Here is a 9538-nt window from a genome sequence, read left to right on the forward strand (position 1 = left end):
CTGGATCCCTTTTGTTCATCAGCTTATTTTGTTCATTAGATTGCATATATGAGTGAGATTCTGTGATACTTGTCTTTCTCTGACAGACTTATTTCACTTATACTCTCAGGTCCCTCCATGTTGTCTCAAAGTGCAAGAGATTCTTCTTTTTTATGAATGTACTATAGGCTTGGTATACGGAGTTCATGCAGTGGGGGTAGTGGGGGGAGACTGTTCTAGGCCTGGCTTGTGTTCAGGGTCTATTGGGGCTTTCTTTCCCCAAGCTGCAGGCAGCTCACCCAGTCCATGCTGCTGCCACTGCTTGCCATCTGTGCAGCAATGCCCCCCTCCCCCACCACCCATTCCCTCCTTCTGTGGGCGACAGGCATGGAGTGCCATCGCTTGGCTGACCTGGACCTTCCTCTGTGGGGCAATCACTGGCCAGCCCCACATACCTGCCACAGTGTCACTGGCTGGTGGCCTGGGCCTCCCTCTGTGGGACAATCGATAGAGGGGGCCCAAGATCCATAGCCATGCAGAGGGAGTCCTGCCCACCTGCCTCAGTGCAGCCAACAGGGTGGTCTAGGCCTCCCTCTGTGGGGTGATCTTGGAGTGATGGTGGGGCCCCGACCAATCGCATCACACCTGCCTTGACTGGCCTAGCACCAGTTCATGTCATAGCGTGGTCATTCGGAAGGTCATCCAGATGGTGGTTCTGCTATTTGGTCATTTGGTCAATTTGCATATTACCCTCTAATTATTATAGACTAGAGGTCCTGTGCATAAAATTCGTGTGTGGGGGGGTCCCTCAACCCAGCTTGCACCCTCTCCAATCTGGGATCCTTCTCACAATCCAGGACTGCTGGCTCCCAACTGCTCACCTTGCCTGCCTTCCTGATTGCCCCTAACCACTTTTGCTTGCCAGCCTGATCACCCCCTAACCACTGCCCTGCCAGCCTGATTGATGTTTAACTGCTCCCCTGCCAGCCTGTTTGCCCCCAACTTCCCTCCTCTGCCAACCTGGTCACCCCTAACTGCTCTCCCTTGCAGGCTTGATTGCCCCCAACTGCCCTCCCTTGCAGACCTGGTCCCTCCCAATTGCCCTCCCCTGCTGGTCATCTTGTGGTGGTCATCTTGTGTCCACATGGGGGCAGGATCTTTGACCACATGGGGGCAGCTATCTTGATCTTGTGTGTTGGAGTGATGGTCAATCTGCATATTACTCTTTTATTAGATAGGATAGAGGCCTGGTGCATAGGTGGGGGCCAGCTGGTTTGCCCAGAAAGGTGTCCCAGATCAGGGTGGGGGTTCCCTTGGGGTGTGGGGAAGCCTGGGTGAGGGGCCTGTGGTGGTTTGCAGGCTGTCCATGCCCCCTGACGACCCAAGCGGAGTCCCTGGTATCTGGGATATATTTATCTTCTACAATTGAAACTTTGTAGCCTGGAGCAAAGCCAAGCCTTCTTTTCACTCTGTGGCTGCTGCCATTTCTGTTTGGATGTATTTACCTTCTATAATTGAAACTTTGTAGCCTTAAGTGGAGGCCTGGGCCAGCCAGGGCAGGTTGAAAGCTTGGCTTCCTCAGTTGCTGGGGGCAACCCTAGCCTGCTCTCTTCAGCTTCGTGGCTGCTGCCATTTTTCTTGGGATTTATCTTCTATAATTGAAACTTTGTACCTTTTAGTGGAGACTGGGCCCACCAGGTTGTGTGGAAAGCTTGGCTTCCTCCATTGCCTGGGAAACCCAAGCCTCCCTCCTGCTCTCTGTGGCAGCAGCCATCTTGGTTGGGGTTAATTTGCATACTCGCACTGATTGGCTGGTGGGCATGGCTGGTGGGCATGGCTTGTGGGTATAGCAGAGTGATGGTTAATTTGCATATTACTCTTTCATTAGGTAGGGTAACTATATCATAAAGAGGCCCAGTGCATAAAATTCAAGCACTGGGGGGGGGGGGGGGCTGTCCCTCAGCCCAGCCTGCAACCTTTCCAATCTGGGACCCATGGGGGATGTCAGATTTCTGGTTTAGGCCCCCAATTGCCCTCCCCTGCTGGCCTGATCATCCACAACTGCCCTCCCCTGCTGGCCATCTTCTGGCGGCCATCTTGTGATGACATGGGGGCAGCCATCTTGTGATACAATGGGAGCAGCCATCTTGTAATCACATGGGGGCGGCCATCTTGTGCGAGAGCATGGTGGTCAATTTGCATATTACCACTTTATTATATAGGATACTTTGTGGTATAAATATACCACAGATTTTTTATCCACTCATCTATTGATGGTGTCTTGGGCTGTTTCCAGGTCTTAGCTATTGAAATTTGCTGCTATGAACATAAGGGTGCAGACATCCCTTCTGATTTATGTTTCCAGTCCTTTAGGATATATTCCTAAAAGTGGGATCACTGGGAAAATGGCAGTTACATAGTTAATTTTTGAAGAAACCCCATAGTGTTTTCCATAGTGGCTGCACCAGTCTGCATTTCCACTAGCAATGTACCTGGGTTCACTTTTCTCCACATCCTCAGTGCTTCACACAGAATGTGTTGGTTTGCTAATGGTAATCATTCTAACAGGTGTGGGGTGATACCTCATTTTCTTGTTAATTTGCATCTTTAGATGATTAGTGACTTGAGCATTTCCTCATATGTCTCTTGGTCATCTGTATGTCCCTTTTGGGGAAGTGTTAATTTAGGTCCTTTGCTTCTATTTTGATTGGATTGTTTGTCTTCCTTTTGTTAACTTGTATGTGTTCCTTATGTATTTTGGATATTAACCCTTTATCAGATGCATCATTGCCAAAGATGTTCTCCCATACAATGGGCTCTCTTTTCATTTTGTTGGTTTCTTTTGCTGTGTAGAAACTTTCTGTTTTAATGTAGTCCCATTTGTTTATTTTCTGCTTAGTTTCCTTTGCCCTAGGAGATGTACCTGTAAACATGTTGCTACTAGAGATGTCTGAGATTTTGCTGCCTATGGTTTCTTCTAGGATTTGTATAGTGTCCCGGCTTACATTTCAGTCATTATCCATTTTAAATTGTTTCTTGTATAAGTTGGTGGTCTATTTTCATTTGTTTTTTCATGTACCTGCCCAATTTACCCCATGGCATTTTTTTAAAATATATTTTATTGATTTTTTACAGAGAGGAAGAGAGAGGGATAGAGAGTTAGAAACATCGATGAGAGAGAAACATCGATCAGCTGCCTCTTGCACACCCCCTACTGGGGATGTGCCCGCAACCAAGGTACATGCCCTTGACCGGAATCGAACCTGGGACCCTTGCGACCGCAGGCCGACGCTCTATCCACTGAGCCAAACCGGTTTCGGCAACTCCATGGCATTTATTGAAAAGTCTTTTTTGACTCCATTGTAAGTTCTTGTTTCCTTTATCAAATATTAAATTTGTGTAATGGCTTGGGTCCATTTCTGGGGTCTCTGTTGTGTTCCATTGGTCAAGATGCCTGTTCTTATCCCAGCACCAGGCTGTTTTGTACTATAACTTGATATCTAGAATTGTGATCCCTCCAACTCTTTTCTTCTTTCTAAAAATTGATACATCTATTTAGGGTGTTTTTTGCTTCTATATAAATTTTTGGAGTGTTTTCTTCTAGCACTGTGAAACATGCTGCTTTAATAGGGGTTGCATTAAATCTGTAGATTGCCTTTGGTAGTATTGACATTTTAATGATGTTAATTCTACCAATTCATGGACACTGTATATTCTTACACTTGTTTATGTCTTCCTCTATCTCTTTTTTCAAAGTCATGTAGTTTCCTCAATACAAGTCTTTTACTTCCTGTGTTAGGTTTATTTCTAAGTATCTTAATTTTTTTGTTGCAATAGTAAATTAGATTGTTTGTTTAGTTTCTCTTTTTCAAATTTATTATCAGTGTATAAAAATATCATCTATTTCTTGGTGTTAATTTTGTATCCTGCTGTATTGCCAAATCCATTTATTAAATCTAGTAGTTTTTGATGGAGTCTTTAGGGTTTTCTATGTACAATATCATATCATCTGGATATAATGACAGTTTTATTTACTCCTTTCCAATATGCTGTCTTCTTTCCTTCGCTTATTGTAGGACTCCCATTCTGCTAGCTTTCAGGCTGTTCTGATTGATGGCTGTTCTGTATTTTAGTTGTAATTTTGATGTGGTCATAGGAGGTGGGGATTACCCGCATTTACCTATGCCACCATCTTGGTTCTTTCCCAGGCTCTATTTTTGATGTTTGATGCTGACATGTTAAGGTTTATCTCTCTCTCTCTCTTCTCCTGTGCATGTGGGAAAATGGAAGAGAAAGTGGGATGCCCCCTCATGTCCTGCAGGTGGGGCATTGAAACCACACAAGCCCCTCTGTGTGCAGGACCCTCCCTGCTCCCACCTTGATCCACAATAAAACCCTGAACCAGTGTCCTTACCTGGGGAATGCAAACATTTCTTTCCTTTTTAAAAATATATTTTTCAGTAATTTCAGAGAGGAAGCAAGGGAGAGGGAGAGATAGAAACATCAATGTTGAGAGAGAATCATCGATCTGCTACCCCCTGCATGCCCCACACTGGGATTGAGACTGCAACCTGGGCAAGTGCCCTGACCAGCAATGGAACTGTGACACTCAACCACTGAGCCACGCCACCAGGCAGCCATTTATTTCTCTCTTTTTTTTTCTGAAATTGGAGATCCCATCCTATATTTAATGGGAATTAATATTTACAGGGTACATCGCATTTACATATCCTATAATACAGGAATGATGTTTGTTTGCCAGAAGATAAAATTGTACATTTTCTTGCTATTTCTTGGTTCCAACTTGATAATTTCTTAAGATTGTAAATTATATAGTATTTGGTTAAAATATGTATTCATATATAGTAACAAAACGTGCCAAAACACAAGGGGGAAATATTTTTCTTTTTAAAATTACTGACATTTGGATGTCACAAAACACAAGAAACAATGCTTAGAGACATGGTATTGTTTCCAGAAGAAAGTGGGTCAGGAAGCTACTAAGCTGAAGATAAAAGACTACCCTTCCCCAGGGCCATATTGCACAAAAGCAAAATGTCAAACAACAGTACATCAAAGCAAAATAAAGGTCTGAGGATGAAGCCAGCTCACTTGTAATACTGTTAAAAAAAATGAGTCATTCTTTAGGTCCAATGTACTGGAAAACATTAGCTAGCTCAGAATACTGTATTTGTAGAATCTGCTAAGAATTCAGCCGAGGATATTGAAGGCATTTGCCTGCTGAGGCTTGTTTTTCTGGAACGATTTCTAACATCGAAATCTGGAAATCTGTAAACTGTGCAACATCTTCATGGGGCCACCCATACTTTCCCCAGGTACATCAATGAGGCTCCAGGGCTTCAGCTTGGTGATGTGCCGCAGTTCTCCTCTATGATTGAAGAATTCTGCGAGTATCTTCCAGGTAGAACAAAGTGTCTTGGGATGCTGCCTAGCAGCTCTATGATGTGGGATTGTCATCTTCCTCTCTGGAATAGTCCTCTCCAGAACGCAGTTCAAACAAATAATCTCCTGTCGCCAGCTCAAATGCCACATATGCCGTGCTCCAGGTGTCAGCAGTTGTGCTCCTATTAAAACCCTGATGGCAAACTACAGTGGGAAGGCAGGGGAGGATAGGAAGGGGGTAAGAGATCAATGGAAGGACTTGTATGCATGCATATAAGCCTAACCAATGGACACAAGACACTGGGGGTGGCAGTGAAGGCATGTGCTGGGGGGAATGGGGGAGAACTGGGGGAGGACAATGGGGGAAAAAGGAGACATAGGTACTGCTATTTGTAATACTTTAAACAATAAAATAAAATTTTTATAAAACCTCAATGGATCTGTACTGATGTGTCTGGATGTCTTCTATGAAGTGTTTATGCACCCAACAAGCATTTCCCAGGTCAGCAATTTTTAACTCGGAACTTTATCGGAATTATTTGGATCCAGGGGATTCACCAGTAAGTCCGCTGCCCGTGTTTTGGTTTTTGGCAATTCCCAGTGCTGGAGGCCAAAACCATCCTGCTCTTGTCATGGGATGGGCTGCTTTCCTCTTGCTCTATAAGTGGGGATCCCTCAGAAAGCGTGGAGCTACAAGCCACAGGTTCTAAGGGCCCAGAAGACAATGATGTGGAAAACTCTGCAAACTGTGATTTGGGAATTTTATGCCGTCCATTTGGCAATTTACCATTGAATCATTCATAGGAGCTGCTGTATGTGTAACCACTTTCTGTGTTTGGCGCATCAAGGTTATACTCCTGGGGTTTGGGGAATCTTCATCATCATCATCTTCATCACCCAAGTGCTGCTGCAGCAGAAACAGCTGTTCCTAATGTGGCCATTGGATTTGGGTGATTCTACCCAGGTGGGGTCTATTTTCCCAAGCTCCTGTTCACCATCGTCTTCATCCTTCTAAATGTTTCCTTTCTCAGCATCTTTTCGCTTCCTTGTCCTCAGCTTCACCGCTGTCAAGCACAAGCTCTCCCTCAGCAGCCTCCTCTAGAGCTGCTGCTTTTAGTTTCACCTCTGGGCGGTATTCATCGTCTTGCTCATTGGAAGGTATGGCTGATGTGATGTTTTCTTCTTTTATTTTCCTTTGGTTTTGCGCTCCAATTCTATTTCCTGCAGACACATTTCCAGTAACAGCCTGCCTTTTCTGCTTCTTTTTCATTTTTTTCTTGTTGTTTTTAGAAATTTTTCCATGCTGTGGAGCCATACTCACTGCATTGCCTCAGCTGCCATTTTTGTCACATGTGCATCGTCTGCACACATCAAGATGTCCTGTGGCTTGCCCTAACCGGCTTGGCTCAGTGAATAGAGTGTCAGCCTGCAGACTCAAGAGTCCCAGATTTGATTCTGGTGAAGGGCATGTACCTTGGTTGTGGGCACATACCCAGTAGGGGGTGTGCAGGAGGCAGCTGATCTATGTTTCTCTCTCATCAATGTTTCTAACTCTCTATCCCTCTCCCTTCCTCCCTTCCTCTGTGCAAAAAATCAAATATATATATATATATATTTTAATATATATATATTTTAAATGTCCCCTGGCTTGATGTCAGTATGAATGATCTTGCATTTACTGTGTAGATAATTTAACCCCTGGAGTACTTGTCGAATAATATTCTTCACACAACGTAAAAGAAGGCCTTGATAGTTGGACTTGATGATCGATTTGAGGAGTTGGTGGCCAAACACTTCAAAGATCCTGCAGACATGCATTGCATTCATGACTGAAATCTTGAAGTCATCAATTAGCTGTACTACCATGTCTTTATTTGGGTCACTGGGATCACTTACTCGAACACATTTGAGCAATTTTATTTAATCCACGGCTGTCTTCATGTAATGCTGGGCACTTTTTACAACTTTCATTGCAACAATTTTATTCCCCTGCATGTCCCAGCACAGCCAGACAGTAAAGAAGGGCCTCCATCCTAGCTTCCTAATAACATGATACTGGCCATTGAAAAGCTCTCCATTTTCACAGGATGTTGGCCACCTTTGCATTAGTCTGTGGGGTCCTCCTACTCCTCATCATCTGAACCTAGGGTCTCCTCCTCTGGATCTGGGGGCGTGGGGTCTAGCAGAGGTGACAGTGCTGGTGAAGGTGGTGGTGGAGGAACTAAGAGAGCTTTCTTTTGAGTCTCTGGCCTTTCTGAAGAGGGCACTTCTCAGAGTTAACTGACATCAGCTCAATCTTCTGCTTTATTTCATTTCCTTTACTCAATCTGCACGGCACCTTATTTTCCACCATAGTATTCCCAGTAGTCACTCATTTTTATTATTTTGGATGTTTTTTTTCTCTTTTTGGCCTCTGCTTTCTGGACTGAATGGCCAGCACCTTCCAGGAGCTCATCCCGACAGTGAATAAGCAGACAGGCAGCCATTTCTGACTGGCTGAAAAGTCTGCCCTGCTCACAGTAGATGTGCAAGTTATGTAATAAACCTATCCAAGGGCCCTCTGTGTGGGAGACATGATCAGCCTGCACATCCACTCCAAGGTACAGTGGGTCCCTCTACCTCCTCTTGATGGTGTCACCTGCTATTGGTGCTATGAACATGATGACAAGTGAGTAAACCTCACCACCGGGGTTCTTCTTCTCTAACTTTGGAGTCACACTCCTCTGAAGCCTGCTGCCCAGCACACATGTCTTCTGTTACTGGATGGCTGGGACCTGAGCTGGTTGGGGCTGAGCTGCACTGTCGAGTGAGCAGAGCCTCTGAATAGATTTAGATGACCTGGGTCAGAACATCTATCTATATATATAAAAGCCATGTAACCGGAACAGCAGAACTACTGGAACAAACAGAACGACCAATTGTTATGACATGCACTGCAGTGGCCAACCAGCCTAGTGGGGGCCCTGATGGTACCCCCAAAATTGCCTACAACTCCTCCCCCTGGCCGGCCCTGCCACTGATTGTCCCCCCCCCCTGCCACCCTGATCAGGGGCGGGGCTGGCCAGCCAACCTCTGCATCCCCTCCCCCTGCCAGCCCAACCCCCATAACTGCCATCAGGGCCAGCCGGATCCCAACCATGCATGATTTCATGCACCAGGTCTCTAGTTAGATCATTAATTGTCATTTGAGCAAAAAAATTGTATTTCATTACAACAAACTTTCAAACTCAGAGACTGCAGAGGTAAGCATAGAATCCAGCAGTTCCCTGAGGGAAACTGTGACATTAAGAGGAAACCACACAGGAAACCAGCCCAAACCTCCAACTCCACCTGCTCCTGGGCTGGTCCTTGTGTTTAGGGATCTTGAACATGCCCTGGTGGTCACATCCTCTCCTGCAGGGAGGTTTGTGTCTGACTTCCCCTCACTGTGTGTTTGGCACAGTAATACAAGGTCCTGTCTTGGGCTCTCAGGCCATTCATTTGAAGATACAGCGTGTTCTCAGCATTGTCTCTGGAGATGGGAAGCGATCCTTTACAGAGTCAGCATAGTATTTCTGACTTCCATCACTCCATAAACTGCCACCCACTCCAGCCCCTTCCCTTGAGCCTGGTGGACCCAGTTCATGTCATAGCTGAATCCAGAGGCTGCACAGGGGAGTCTCAGAGTTCCCCAGGCTGCACCAAGCCTCCCCCAGACTCCACCAGCTGCACTTTACACTGTTCACCTGCAAACACAAAGACATCCTGGTCAGGAAACTCTCTCATGTCCACTGTTTCTCTCATTCATATCCACTCACATATTCAGTGTCTCTTGTTCTCCATAAATTACCTCTTAAAAGAGCCACAAGGAAAACCCAGCTGAGGCCAAACCCCATGGTGAGTGGTCTGTGTTCAGTCCTGATTAGGGAATGGGGACACCTGGGGATCTGGGCTGGGCTCCTGTCCCAGAGCTGCAGGGTCAGGGTTGGGCTTGTTTTATGAGCAGAGGGGGCCCTATTTGCATGTCCTACTGCTCTAGAGGGTTCTCTGGGGTTGGAGACATACAGTGAGGGCAGTGCCTTCATTCAGGAGCAAGTGTCCTGAGTTAGAATTCTGGTCATGATACCATGTCAGTAACTAATACAGAATCATAAGGAGGTTTGGAGATTTGCCAAGT

General features: G+C 45.6%; 2 pseudogenes; both read right to left on the minus strand.

Annotated features, from left to right (window-relative positions):
• Positions 1-5182: 5182 nt before the first annotated feature.
• On the minus strand, positions 5183-7837 carry LOC103303980 (SRSF protein kinase 2-like; annotated as a pseudogene).
• A 926-nt stretch (positions 7838-8763) lies between these two features.
• LOC129148252 (immunoglobulin heavy variable 3-30-like) lies at positions 8764-9257 on the minus strand (annotated as a pseudogene).
• Between the last annotated feature and the right edge of the window lie 281 nt (positions 9258-9538).

This window comes from Eptesicus fuscus, chromosome 24 (genome assembly GCF_027574615.1).
Source record: "Eptesicus fuscus isolate TK198812 chromosome 24, DD_ASM_mEF_20220401, whole genome shotgun sequence".
In the NCBI taxonomy this organism is placed as follows: domain Eukaryota; kingdom Metazoa; phylum Chordata; class Mammalia; order Chiroptera; family Vespertilionidae; genus Eptesicus; species Eptesicus fuscus.